Genomic DNA, 15,531 nt, shown 5'->3' on the forward strand with positions numbered 1-15,531 from the left:
TGCTTATGGAAAAGAACTTGCATGACATCTTTTGTCCTACCCTCCTGTGGCAGCGGGGTCCTATTGGAAACTAAGGGATATTAAGGCCTCCTTTTAATAGAGAACCGGAATAAAGCATTATCACATAGTGAATACATGAACCCCTCAAACTATGGTCATCACCGGGAGTGGTCCCGATTATTGTCAGTTCGGGGTTGCCGGATCATAACACATAGTAGGTGACTATAGACTTGCAAGATAGGATCAAGAACTCACATATATTCATGGAAACATAATAGGTTCAGATCTGAAATCATGGCACTCGGGCCCTAGTGACAAGCATTAAGCATAGCAAAGTCATAGCAACATCAATCTCAGAACATAGTGGATACTAGGGATCAAACCCTAACAAAACTAACTCGATTACATGATAAATCTCATCCAACCCATCACCGTTCAGCAAGCCTACGATGGAATTACTCACGCACGGCGGTGAGCATCATGAAATTGGTGATGGAGGATGGTTGATGATGACGGCGACGACGAATCCCCCTCTCCGGAGCCCCGAACGGACTCCAGATCAGCCCTCCCGAGAGGTTTTAGGGCTTGGCGGCGGCTCCGTATCGTAAAACGCGATGATTTCTTTTCTCTCCGAAAGCAAATATATAGAGTTGGAGTTGGCGTCGGAGGGCATCCAGGGGGCCCACGAGGTAGGGGGGGGCACGCCCTAGGGGGGGGGGGGCGCCCCCCACCCTCGTGAGAAGGGTGTGGGCCCCCTGGTCTTCATCTTTGGCGAGGATTTTTTATTATTTTTTCTAAGATGTTCCGTGGATTTTCAGGTCATTCCGAGAATATTTGTTTTCTGCACATAAAACAACACCATGGCAATTCTACTAAAAACAACGTCAGTCTGGGTTAGTTCCATTCAAATCATACAAGTTAGAGTCCAAAACAAGGGCAAAAGTGTTTGGAAAAGTAGATACGACGGAGACGTATCAACTCCCCCAAGCTTAAACCCTTGCTTGTCCTCAAGCAATTCAGTTGACAAACTGAAAGAAAGAAATAAAAACTTTTACAAACTCTGTTTGCCCTTGTTGTTGTAACTATGTCATGCCAGCATCCAAGTTTTCAGCATAGATCATAACTAACCACATTTGCAATAATTCTCACGTCTCATAATTACTCATATCAATAGCATAATCAACTAGCAAGTCATAATAATAAATCTCGGATGACAACACTTTCTCGAAACAATCATAATATGATATAACAAGATGGTATCTCGCTAGCCCTTTCTGAGACCGCAAAACATAAATGCAGAGCACCTTTAAAGATCAAGGACTGACTAGACATTGTAATTCATGGTAAAAGAGATCCAATCATAGTCATACCTAATATAAATTAAAAGTGATGAATGCAAATGACGGCTGTGCTCTCCATCTAGTGCTTTTTAATAAGAGGGTGATGACTCAACATAAAAGTAAATGGATAGGCCCTTCGCAGAGTGAAGCAGGGATTTGTAGAGGTGCCAGAGCTCAGTTTTGAAATAGAGATAAATTGTATTTTGAGCGGTATACTTTCATTGTCAATGTAACAACTAAGAGATGGCGATATCTTCCATGCTAAACACATTATAGACGGTTCCCAAACAGAATGGTAAAGTTTATACTCCCCCTCCACCAACAAGCATCAATCCATGGCTTGCTCGAAACAACGAGTGCCTCCAACATACATCAAGTTCCAGGGGGAGTTTTGTTTGCAATTAATTTTGATTTAGTGTGCATAAAGCATGGGACTGGGCATCCTGGTGACCATCCATTTTCTCGTGAGTGAGGAGCGGAGTCCACTCCTCTTGAGAATAACCCGCCTAACACGGAAGATAAGGACAATCTTGGTTGATACATGAGTTATTCGAGCATACAAAACAGAATGTTTATTTGAAGGTTTAGAGTTTGGCACATACAAATTTACTTGGAACGGCAGGTAGATACCGTATATAGGTAGATATGTTGGACTCATATGGAATAACTTTGGGGTTTATGGTGTTGGATGCACAAGCAGTATTCCCGCTTAGGACAGGTGAAGGCTAGCAAAAGACTGGGAAGCGACCAGCTAGAGAGCGGCAACAGTCATGAATATGCATTAAAATTAATCAACACCGAATGCAAGCATGAGTAGGATATAATCCACCATGAACATAAATATCGTGAAGGCTATGTTGATTTTGTTTCAACTACATGCGTGAACATGCGCCAAGTCAAGTCACTTAAATCATTCAGAGGAGGATACCACCCCATCATACCACATCATAACCATCTCAATAGCATGTTGGCACACGAGGTAAATCATTATAACTCTAGCTAATCAAGCATGGCACAAGCAACTATGATCTCTAATTGTCATTACAAACATGTTTATTCATAATAAGCTGAATCAAGAACGAGGGACTCATCATATTTACAAAAACAAAAGAGGTCGAGTTCATACCAGCTTTTCTCATCTCAGTCAGCCCATCACATATCATCATAATTGCCTTTCACTTGCACGACCGAATGGTGTGAATAATAATAAGAGTGTACGTGCATTGGACTAAGCTGGAATCTGCGAGCATTCAATAAATAGGAGAAGACAAGGCAATTTGGGCTCTTGGTTAAATCAACAATAATGCATATAAGAGCCACTTCAACAACTTAATTAAGGTCTTCTCCTACTGACCCCCAAAGAAAAGGAAAGAAATAAAACTATTTACATGGGAAAACTCCCAACAAGCAGAAGAAGAACGGGAAATATTTTTGGGTTTTATTTTTAATTATTACTACTGCAGCAGAAAAATAAACTACTACTAATTTTTTGGTTTTTTCTTAAGGTTTAACAAACACACAAGAAGAAAGCAGGAAAAAGAAAATAAACTAGCATGGATATTACAGTGAAAAAGTATGAGCACCGACATCTAGTAATGAGTGTGTGTGAACATAAATGTAATGTCGGTGAGAAATACGTACTCCCCCAAGCTTAGGCTTTTGGCCTAAGTTGGTCTATGGCCACGGCTGGCCTGGCGGATATCCATAATAATAGTTGTTGGGGTCATACTGTGATGAGGAAGAAGAAGGCTCCGATTGCCACTGGCTGGCAATCATCTCTGGATCCCACTGATAGTTAGACTGCCGTGAAGGATCAAATTATGGTTCCGGTTCTGGCTCCTCGGCTGGTGCAGGGTTCCGGTAGGCGTGAATAGCCGTCAACGGAACATGGTACGTGCCTGCAGTCAAATCAAACAAAGAAGGAGCAGGTAGGATAATAGTCTCAGGATGATGTTTGTTAAAGAACAATTGATATTTAAGCTCTCCTACCCTATTCTTAACAATAAAATCGTGTGCCACCATACTTTTATGATCTAGATAAACACGGGGCAGCACCTTTTCTTCCTTCTCAGCATGCCTAATAGGTATGTTAAAATGTGAGCTAGGCGTGTAGCATAGATGCCTCCAAAGATGGGACCCTTAGTACAGTTCATACTTAACTGTCTAGCAATAATACCGCCCATACTAAAAGTGTTATCACTGTATAAACCGTGGTGCAGAATAACTATATCAGGGATACTAAGGTTTCCACAGTTTCCGCGTCCAATTAAACAACGACTAGCAAATAATGCAAAGTAACGTAAAACAGGAAAATGTATGCTATTGATTCGTGCATCGCAAACCTTCCTAGTTTCTCCTACAGTGATGGTATCAATAATCCCAGCCACATCATCATGATGTGGTTCTTCTGTCTTGCCCTCAAAAGGGACTAAACAAATCCGACAGAAATCATAAAGTGACATCTCCTTATGCTCATCATATAAATGAAACTCCACCGTAGGTGGTGAGTTCCTAGAATGAAAATGAAAGTTTTTCACAAAAGTATTTGTGAGTAAGAGATACTGATCACATTGGTCATGGAGGAAAGCGGTGAGGCCTGCATTGTGAGCCAATTCATGAAAATCTTCATAGATACCGGCTGCTCTCAAGAAATCATCAGAAGGCCATTCACACACCCGAATCTCCGTGGCGTGCGGCAAATTATACTTAGGCTTCGGTGCCTTTTCCTTTGAGCTTTGGCTCGATGAGCCCCTCAAAAATCTTCTCATTATTTTTCTGTAATAATCTGAAATTCTTAGTAACTTCAAACAAAAGTGAACCAACTTCAATAAAACTGATAGCAACTACTCCTACAAGTGCCTAGAGCCTAAATCAAGCATTAGAACTACTTGGAACCATATAAATTTGACATACAAGCTCAAGAACATGGTCACCTATACGACACAAATTTGCAAAGAATAAAGCACTAGAACAAAAACTAATTGGACCAATGGAGGAGTCACATACCAAAGAACAATCTCCCCAAGCAGTTTTGCGAGAGGTGCTTTGAGCAAGGAGATCGAAAATCACAGCAAAAGTGGTTGGAACTCGTGCTTGAGTTGGTTTTTCGGGTTTGTGTGAGACAGAGGAATAAGATGGGTGCTGGGATAAGTGGAGGAGGGCCACCGTGGGCGCACCCTAAGGGGGGGGGGGCGCCCACCACCCTCGGGGGGGGGGGGCACCACCCTCGTGGCCAGGGTGGCAGCTCCTCCCGCGGTAATTTTTGCACAGTAAATCCTCAAATATTCCCGAAAAAATCATATTAAATTGCCATGTCATTCCGAGGACTTTTATTTTCGGGATATTTTTATGTTGCACGGATAAGTCAGGAAACAGACATAAAAATACTATTTTTACTTTATTTAATATAAACAACAGAAAGTAAAAGTGGGGTACAGAAGGTTGTGCTTCTAGTTTCATCCATCTCATGCTCATCAAAAGGAATCCACTAACAAGGTTGATCAAGTCTTGTTAACAAACTCAGTCCGATAATCATGAAACCAGAGAAATTTCGAATAACACTAAGTTACCTCAGCGGGGATATGCACATCCCCAATAATAAGTATATCATATTTCTTCTTGACAGTAGGAAGAGGAAATTCAAAACCTCCAATTATAATCGATGGAATTTTTCCAATGGAGTTGATACTATGAACTTGAGGTTGTTTCCTCGGAAAGTTTACCGTATGCTCATTACCATTAACATGAAAAGTGACATTGCCTTTGTTGCAATCAATAACAGCCCCTGCAGTATTAAGAAAAGGTCTTCCAAGAATAATAGACATACTATCATCCTCGGGTATATCAAGAATAACAAAGTCCATTAAAATAGTAACGTTTGCAACCACAATAGGCACATCCTCACAAATACGACAGGTATAGTAGTTGATTTATCAGCCATTTGCAAAGATATTTCAGTAGGTGTCAACTTATTCAAGTCAAGTCTACAATATAAAGAGAGAGGCATAACACTAACACCGGCTCCAAGATCACATAAAGCAGTTTTAATATTATTTCTTTTAATGGAGCAAGGTATAGTAGGTACTCCGGGGTCTCCAAGTTTCTTTGGTATTCCACCCTTAAAAGTATAATTACCAAGCAGGGTGGAAATTTCAGCTTCCGGTATCTTTCTTTTATTAGTGATGATATCCTTCATATATTTAGCATAAGGATTTGTTTTGAGCACATCAATTAATCCCATACGCAAAAAGATAGGCCTAATCATTTCAGCAAAGCGCTCAAAATCCTCATCATCCTTTTTCTTGGATGGTTTCGGAGGAAAAGGCATGGGTTTCTGAACCCAAGGTTCCCTTTCTTTACCATGTTTCCTAGCAACAAAGTCTCTTTTATCATAACTTTGATTCTTTGATTGTGGGTTATCAAGATCAACAGCAGGTTCAATTTCTACATCATTGTCATTACTAGGTTGAGCATCATTATGAACATCATCATCAATATTTTCATTAGGTTCATGTTCATTACCAGATTGTGTTTCAGCATCAGACATAGATATATCATTTGGATTATCAGGTGGTTCCACAATAGGTTCACTAGAAGTTTGCATAGTTCTATCATTTTTCTTCTTCTTCTTTTTAGAAGAAATAGGAACATCAATATTATTTCTTTGAGAATCTTGCTCGATTCTCTTAGGGTGGCCTTCAGGATACAAAGGTTCCTGAGTCATTCTACCAGTTCTAGTAGCCACTCTAACAACATAATCATTTTTCTTACTATTCATTTCATCAAGCACTTCGTTTTGAGCCTTAAGTACTTGTTCTACTTGAGTGGTAACCATAGAATCATGTTTGCTAACAAGTATAAGTTCACCTTTAATATTAGCCATATAATCACCCAATCGTCTAATCATATAAGCATTTTCTTTTAATTGTCTACCAAAATAAGCATTGAAGTCGTCTTGCTTAAACATAAAGTTATCAAACTCATCCAAGCACTGACTAGCAATTTTAGTAGGAGGGACCTCAGCTTTATCATATCTATAGAGAGAATTTACCTTTACTACCTGTGTCAGGATATCGGGATCAGGAGGTTCTTCAGTAAATAAAGAATTGAGATCATATGTTTCTTCAATAGGCGGTATATTAAGACCATGTATTTCTTCAATAGGAGGTAAATTCTTAACATCTTCAGCTTTAATACCTTTTTCTTTCATAGATTTCTTTGCCTCTTGCATATCTTCGGGACTGAGAGATAGAACACCTCTCTTCCTCGGAGTTGGTTTAAGAATAGGCTCAGTAATTGGAGCTGGAGCTGGCTCAGGAGGTGCCCAATTATTTTCATTTGTCAACATATTATTCAATAGAATTTCAGCTTCATCCGGTGTTCTTTCCCTGAAAAGAGAACCAACACAACTATTCAGGTAATCTCTAGAAGCATCAGTTAGTCCATTATAAAAGATATCAAGTATTTCGGGTTTCTTAAGAGGATGATCAGGTAAAGCATTAAGCAACTTGAGAAGCCTCCCCCAAGCTTGTGGGAGACTCTCTTCTTTAATTTGCACGAAGTTGTATATTTCCCTCAAAGCAGCTTGTTTCTTATGAGCAGGGAAATATTTAGCAGAGAAGTAATAAATCATATCCTGGGGACTACGCACACAACCAGGATCAAGAGAATTAAACCATATCTTAGCATCACCCTTTAATGAGAGCGGAAATATTTTGAGTATATAGAAGAAACGCGATCTCTCATCATTAGTGAACAGGGCAACTATATCATTTAACTTAGTAAGATGTGCCACAATAGTTTCAGATTCATAGCCATAAAACGGATCAGATTCCACCAAAGTAATTATATCAGGATCAACAGAGAATTCATAATCCTTATCAGGAACACAAATAGGTGAAGGAGCGAAAGCAGGGTCGGGTTTCATTTTATCTCTAAGTGATTCTTTGTTCCATTTAACTAATAACCTCTTAAGCTCATATCTATCTCTGCAAGCTAAAATAGCGGCAGAAGATTCCATATCAAAAAGATAGCCCTCAGGAATAACAAGCATATTTTCATCATCACTATCATCATCGTATTCAGATTCAATAATTTCTTTTTCTCTAGCCCTAGCAATTTGTTCATCAAGAAATTCACCAAGGGGCACAGTAGTATCAGGCATAGAAGCAGTTTCATCATAAGTATCATGCATAGCAGAAGTGGCATCATCAATAACATATGACATATCAGAACGAATAGTAGAAGCAGGTGTAGGTGTCGCAAACTTACTCATAACAGAAGGTGAATCAAGTGCAGAGCTAGATGGCAGTTCCTTACCTCCCCTCATAGTTGAGGGATTGATCTTGGTTTTTGGATCTCTCAAGTTCTTCATAATGATAAGCAGATATAAATCCCAAGTGACTCAAAGAATAGAGCTATGCTCCCCGGCAACGGCGCCAGAAATTAGTCTTGATAACCCACAAGTATAGGGGGTCGCAACAGCTTTCGAGGGTAGAGTATTCAACCCAAATTTATTGATTCGACACAAGGGGAGCAAAAGAATATTCTCAAGTATTAGCAGCCGAGTTGTCAATTCAACCACACCTGGAAACTTAGTATCTACAGCAAAGTGTTTAGTAGCAAAGTAATATGATAGTGGTGGTAGCGGCAACAAAAGTAAAGACAGCAAAAGTAATGTTTTTGGTATTTTGTAGTGATTGTAACAGTAGCAGCGGGAAAATAAATAAGCGTAAACCAGTATATGGAAAACTCGTAGGCACCGGATCAGTGATGGATAATTATGCCGGATGCGGTTCATCATGTAACAGTCATAACATAGGGTGACACAGAACTAGCTCCAATTCAATGTAGGCATGTATTTCATATATAGTCATACGTGCTTATGGAAAAGAACTTGCATGACATCTTTTGTCCTACCCTCCCGTGGCAGCGGGGTCCTATTGGAAACTAAGGGATATTAAGGCCTCCTTTTAATAGAGAACCGAAACAAAGCATTAGCACATAGTGAATACATGAACTCCTCCAACTATGGTCATCACCGGGAGTGGTCCCGATTATTGTCACTTCGGGGTTGCCGGATCATAACACATAGTAGGTGACTATAGACTTGCAAGATAGGATCAAGAACTCACATATATTCATGAAAACATAATAGGTTTAGATCTGAAATCATGGCACTCGGGCCCTAGTGACAAGCATTAAGCATAGCAAAGTCATAGCAACATCAATCTCAGAACATAGTTGATACTAGGGATCAAACCCTAACAAAACTAACTCGATTATATGATAAATCTCATCCAACCCATCACCGTCCAGCAAGCCTATGATGGAATTACTCACGCACGGCGGTGAGCATCATGAAATTGGTGATGGAGGATGGTTGATGATGACGACAGCGACGCATCCCCCTCTCCGGAGCCCCGAACGGACTCCAGATCAGCCCTCCCGAGAGGTTTTAGGGCTTGGTGGCGGCTCCGTATCGTAAAACGCGATGATTTCTTTTCTCTCTGAATTTTTTATCTTCGAAAGCAAATATATAGAGTTGGAGTTGGCGTCGGAGGGTATCCAGGGGGCCCAGGAGGTAGGGGGGCGTGCGCTAGGGGGGGCCCACCCTCATGAGAAGGGTGTGGGCCCCCTGGTCTTCATCTTTGGCGAGGATTTTTTTTTATTTTTTCTAAGATGTTCCGTGGAGTTTCAGGTCATTCCGAGAATATTTGTTTTCTGCACATAAAACAACACCATGGCAATTCTGCTGAAAACAGCGTCAGTCTGGGTTAGTTCCATTCAAATCATACATGTTAGAGTCCAAAACAAGGGCAAAAGTGTTTGGAAAAGTAGATACGACGGAGACGTATCAGTGCCCGACGCGCGTGCACCGCCGTGCGGCCACCTCCACCCTGCCTGGCTCCCCCCTCGACGCCCTGGGTGTCAGGACCCCGACTCAATGCCACATCGATCTAGCATGTAACACCTCATATCACTTTGCGGCCTCACGCACGGTATTCCCACGGGTGTCGCCTTACCTTTGCCCGGGACCGTTTGCGCCTTTTGGCACACGTATATGACAGTGTCGCTAGCATCCATATGATAAGGAGCCCGGGCTGACATGGCTAGTCGTAAACCCAAAGTGGCACAGACTTACAGGGACAGGCATCCATGACCCAGCATCGAACGTGTCGGTCATCAGCGAGTGAATCCAGGCTGTAGCACTGGGCTAGCAGGACTCCGGTGAACCGGGCTGTAGCGGGCTAATAGGACTCCGGTATTCATCGCGTGACATTTCCCCGAAGGGACAGACACAGGAACGAAGAAGGACACATGCCGGCCAGCCTAAGTGTTCCGGAGCAGTAGCAAGCTACCATGGCTCGGTGGAAACACTAGGAGACATTTCCCCGTAAGAGAGGCTACTAAAGATAAACAACTAGATGGTCAGATCCCACACATACCAAGCATTTCAATAACATACACACAATATGCTCGATATGTGCAAATACAACATGACATCACAACATGACTCTACGACTCAAGTATTTTATTTAATAGGCTCCGAGGAGCGAGATATTACAAACATGGGTCTCATGACCCAACATTCAGAGCATACAAATCAAGCACAAGCGGAAGCTATCATGTCTGAGTACAGACATCTATAAATGAAAAAGGCTGAGAAGCCTGACTATCTACCAAATCCTGCCGAGGCACAAGATCGTAGCTGAGGTAACAAGCTAAACGTCGAAGACCACGCGGAAATACTAGTGAGACTGAAGTCTCTCTGCAAAAACATAAAATAGGCAAACGTGAGTACAAATGTACCCAGCAAGACTTACATCAGAACTATCTACATATGCATCATTATCAACAAAGGGGTGGTGGGGTTTAACTGCAGCAAGCCAGCTCTGACTCGGTGGCTATCCTAAACTACGACTGCAATGTAACTCTTTGAGGTGGCGCACACGAGTCCACATATTCACCAACCAATACACCACTATGGATCCGCTCCCGTCTCCCTACGAGAACGCCATCCATAGCACTCACGCTTATCTTGCGTATTTTAGAGTATCCACTTTCACTTGTCTATGAACTGATATAAGCAACCCAGAGGTCCTTTTCCGTGGACACGGCTATTCGAATAGATTAGGTTAACCCTGCAGGGGTGTACTTCTTCACACACGCTCTCACCACGTACCGCCGTTTACACGACATGTACTCGGCAACCTTCAAGCGGAAGCCCAACGTGGGTGTCGGCCACGGCCTACCTAAACACTCAAGTCTCTAGTCCAGGTTTATCGCCTATTCGGGTTCCATCCATGAGGAGATCCGGCCGGAGTTTCGCTCACAGCCCCAAACGATGTGAACAGGGTTCCCGAGACACCAAACGGGCGCCCAGTACACCGTGCCACGTGCCTACCGCATCACAGCCCACCCCTACGGTCAGCGCTGCGCACGGCCTCCAGCATACTACAAACACCAGAAACTACTTGCAACTCCTGGACAGAGGACAAGGGTGATTAAGAAGCCGAGAGGGTCCATTGGTTTCGGGCCCAATGCGTGGTAGTAGCTGAATCATGGATCACAAACACAGAACTCAGTTCCTGAGGACGGCTGCAATGAGACAACCCACCATGTACTCCTACATGGCCTCTCACTGCTACCTTTACCAAATCGTGTTCACACACTTAGCTCACACACAGTAGGACAGGTTCACACGCCTCTGATTCATCCCCGATGAATCAGACTTGACTCAACTCTAAGCAATAGCAGGCATGACAAACAAACATGAATGAGTAGGCACATCAGGGCTCAAACAACTCCTACTCATGCTAGTGGGTTTCATCTATTTACTGTGGCAATGACAGGTCATGCAAAGGATAAAGGGGTTCAGCTACCGCAGCAAGTAACAGATGAATCGGTGTTGTCCTAATGCAGTAAAAGAGAGCAGGAGCGAGAGAGTAGGATTGTATCGGAATGAACAAGGGGGTTTTGCTTGCCTGGCACTTCTGAAGATAACATTGAGTCTTCATCAGTGTCAACGATCACATCATCGGTATCACGTCTATCGAGAGGGGACAAATACCGGCAACACAGAAGGGAACACAATCAATGCAATGCACAATATGATGCATGATCATGTCATGGCAATATGAATGTGTTTTGAGCTAATGCAACTAGCTACAGATTAAATGAAGTTGGTTTGAATACAAGATTCAAATTCAAACTCCATATGTGATTATTTAAATGCCCTTTACTTCATTTGCCCTAAACAGTAGTGATAAGTTGTTCTAACATGCATGAAAATGGTACAGATGGATTCCTTGAATTTTTCTGATAATTTTTCATATATAAATTATTAAATTTGGAGTTACAGTTAATTTTCTATGATTTATTGAAGTTTTAGTTATTTTCTGGAATTTCAGAATTAAATTAAATCCAGAAATGATTTAGTTGCGTCAGCATGACGTCACAGTGACGTCAGCAAGTCAACGGCCGTTGTCCAGGTCAAATCTGACCTGTGGGCCCCATATGTCAGTGTCACAGGAGTTAATCCCGGTCAAACCCAGCGCTGACTGGGGTTTGACCAGGGGTGGGGCCCGCTGTCAGTGGCCTAGGGGGTTGATTAGCGGGGTAGTTAGGCCCTAATGACCGGCCACATCAGCTCCTGCCGGAGTTTCGCCGGCGGCGACCATTCCGCACGGCGGGGGAACGCCGGACTTGCGCTAGGGGCATCGGATCGACGCGCCAAGGGCACCAGGAGGTAGCCCGCGCCCGTGCGCATCTAGGGGAACCAACGGGAGGTGCGGGGGTGGCCGGAGCTTGCCGGAGTGGGGGCCGCAGCGGCTGCCGGAGCTCGGGTTTGGGCGGAGCGAGGTTACGGGGCGCTAGGGGGCTGGCTGAGGGGCTATGCGGACTCCTGGGGCAGCTAGGAGCACGCTAGGCTCGTCGGACTGGCCGCAGCAGCACGTCAGTGCCATGCCCGGCGTCCATGGCGGACGGCGGCGCTCGGGAATGTGGCCGGGGTGCTACGGCACGGGAACGGACAAAATGGAGGAGGGGAAACGGAGTGGAGCTCACAGGGATCGTGCAGGGAGGGTCAGCGAGCTCGGGGGCGCGCCGGAGTGGCCGAATTCGACGGAGAACGGCGCCGGGGCCGAAGCTTGGGGATGATGACGATGGCGGCTGCTCGGGGCCCTTCCGGTCACGTGGCTCGGTGAGGGGGTTGGCGACGAGGTGCAGGAGCTCGGGAGCACGTCGGAGAGAGAAGGGGGTGGCCGTGGTCATGGCTACGGCGAGCGGCGCTCCCAGGTGCGTTCGGTGACGAGAGGGAGGAAGAACAGAGGAGGAGGAGGTCCGGAGAGAGAGAGAGACGATCGAGGGGGGTCGGGGCCGTCTTCGTGGTGTCGCGAGGGGTCGGGGGGGGGGGGGGCTGCCACGGCGAAGCAGGAGGTGGAGGCCTCCGCGTGCGCGCGTGCGTGCGGTGTCCGTCCTCCTGGCAGAGGAGGAAGAAGACAAGGGGGGAAGGAGGAGGTGGGCTGGGCCGGCTGGGGGGGGAACTGGGCCGGCTGGGCTGCACGGGTGAGGCCAGGTAAGTCCAGGTAAGTTCTATTTTATATTTTTCTGTTCTGTTTTGTTTTATTAATTTATTTTGCCACTGTTTTGAATTTTTAAAATAATTCAAACAATGCCAAAAACTCCTCTGAATATTTTATATTGCTAGATGGACTTTTCCAAAAGCTTATAAAATATTTCAGGGGTATTTAAATTATATTCTAATTATATGAATATAATTCGAATTCAAATAGCTAATGATTTAAATTCAGAGACCAAATAATTCCTTAAAAATATTCCAGAATTTTGGTTTGATATATAACTCTTGCCAAAATTCACAAAACTATTTTTAGGGCATTTTGGATTCACAGAATGCAATTTAAAGGGTGCTTGCCCTTCTTTTAATTAGGGTTTTGAGGCTTCTGAATTCCTCAGTTCAAATTTCATTTGAATTTAAACATGATGCAGCAACCAAGCTAGTCCATGGCCAGGGTAAAGCTAGGGATGTGACAACTCACCCCCACTAAACAAGAATCTCGTCTCGAGATTCAAGCGTAGGGTAAGGTGAAGGGGAAACGCAACTAGTATAATCTTCACGATCCAGGTTGCACTTCATAGGAACGTTGATTCGATCACCATCATCGTCTTGAAGTCTTGCTCTGAGAATTCCTGTCAACATGACATGGAGGGAAGAAGGAGACTCTAGAAGGGTCGATCTTCTCGAAGATCGAACAACTCACGGAATGAGACATAACAATATCTCTCGAGCTGAGAGACGAAGCACACCTCTAGAGGGATGGAGTGGAACAGATGACGAGGGTTCGCTAGGTAGACAACAATTTCACGCTTAAGAGGGTGGCAAACGATTGTCAACGTAGCGAGGAGTTGAGTTGTCATGACACCATAATGATGCACCTTAGGGAAGGTGACTCATAGAAATATCCCCTTAAGTGGCAAAAAGAATTACCTTTGATTCAAAGATCATTGAAACTCTTTGAACCAGCCTAAGGCAATTTTCGAGCGATCGTTTGGAGGGGGTCGGTAGAATGGCATATCCAGACTTGGATGATGTGGATTACCTTGTTGAAGACAACGTAATGGATGAATTTGCTTACCACCGGAATGGAAGAGAACCATGTAGAATGGCACATTGGCGGTGCAAGCTGGGAACAAAATGCAAATGCTGGGAATGATTCTGGTAACTGGGGAAGAACCCAACAATAGAGAGTGAATTCACTGTGGAAGTGGTTATAGCATAACCGACGAGACTAGGAGCAATCCCGGTTAGTGCCGGCGATAATACCTAGCGCTTGTGCGTGCTCTCAAGAACTTGAGCATTTCCATATTCATCAAGATTTTACCAATATCCGTGTCAAGGATTCTGGTAACACAACTTACTACCATGATGAAAGAGGAAGGATGACGCAGATGCAAAGGAAGATAACACTTTCTCAGATTTCACCTTAGCGAGGGCAAGGAAACAAAATCTGGACGATCGACCGAGAGACATCTAGCACTCCGCTTCTAATGTTCTCCTTGATGTGCTAGTGTAACCCATTCATAGATATGGTTTGATATCTAGAACATCAAGTAAAAAGGTCGGACTTCGGAACACAGAAATCCATAGGGGCAACTAGGGAGTAATCCTACGAAATCCCTATGGGGAGGTGGCCAACTTCTTTGATCAAGATACTATAATAATAGGTCTTTCGGCAGGGTGGTGCTGGCCATGACATCCACCTTACCGGTTATCGAGAGACCAATATTATAGTTCTTAGGGAAATGTTCCAAACCATCATATCTGCCTGAGATTCAGATCTGGTTGGTGTCAGGATATTCCAGGCTCATCGAGTCTTAGGAAGAAAAATGAAAGTTTGCAACACAAATCGACGAGATGACGTTGCGAGATTCTCGGGAAATGAACTACGATAGCAAGCTCCAAAACATGAGCTGGTTCTGCTACAAACATGTGAACACGTTGTCCCAGACAAGCATGACCACAAAGTAGTCTTATAATAAAACACTACCGAGTTCTGGTTGGGAACCATCACCGTGGATAACGAAGTCCTTGCATAAGTCATATGATTAGCTCTTATGAAGGAACTTCTTCTCCTTGAACAAATCAATCAGTGGCTTGGTGTGCTCGGGACACATATGGAATGAAGGTTGCAAGTCTCCAGACCACAGAATACTTCGCACGTGTGCATGACTGATTTGGGATGATTCCAAGGAAACAAAACTAGCTTTCTCAAATTCACGGCGGCAACTTTCACCAAATGCACGTGTATAAGAGGAAGTCACTCCTTTCATCAAACACATACCCCATGAGCTAGCATGAAGAAAATGCTTTCAAAAGTTTCTAACACTAGCTTAATGTTCAGCAAAATTATGGAGAAGACAAGGATGTTGTCAATGGGCACAACAACAATTCATCTGGGTTTCCTTTTAAAAGGAATTCCATAGTTAAGTGAACAAGTGATAGCATTGGTCAGACCTAAAAGATATAATGGTGTATGCTCGAGGGATCAACCACGAATAAGACAACATTACGAGCATCGTTGGTACTGATTTGATTTGACGATAGCCCACACTCAAATCAAAGGATTGATAAGACAATAGGTCCAGCAACTGATCACAAGGACCAATCGAT

Source organism: Triticum aestivum, chromosome 4A (genome assembly GCF_018294505.1).
Source record: "Triticum aestivum cultivar Chinese Spring chromosome 4A, IWGSC CS RefSeq v2.1, whole genome shotgun sequence".
Lineage (NCBI taxonomy): Eukaryota > Viridiplantae > Streptophyta > Magnoliopsida > Poales > Poaceae > Triticum > Triticum aestivum.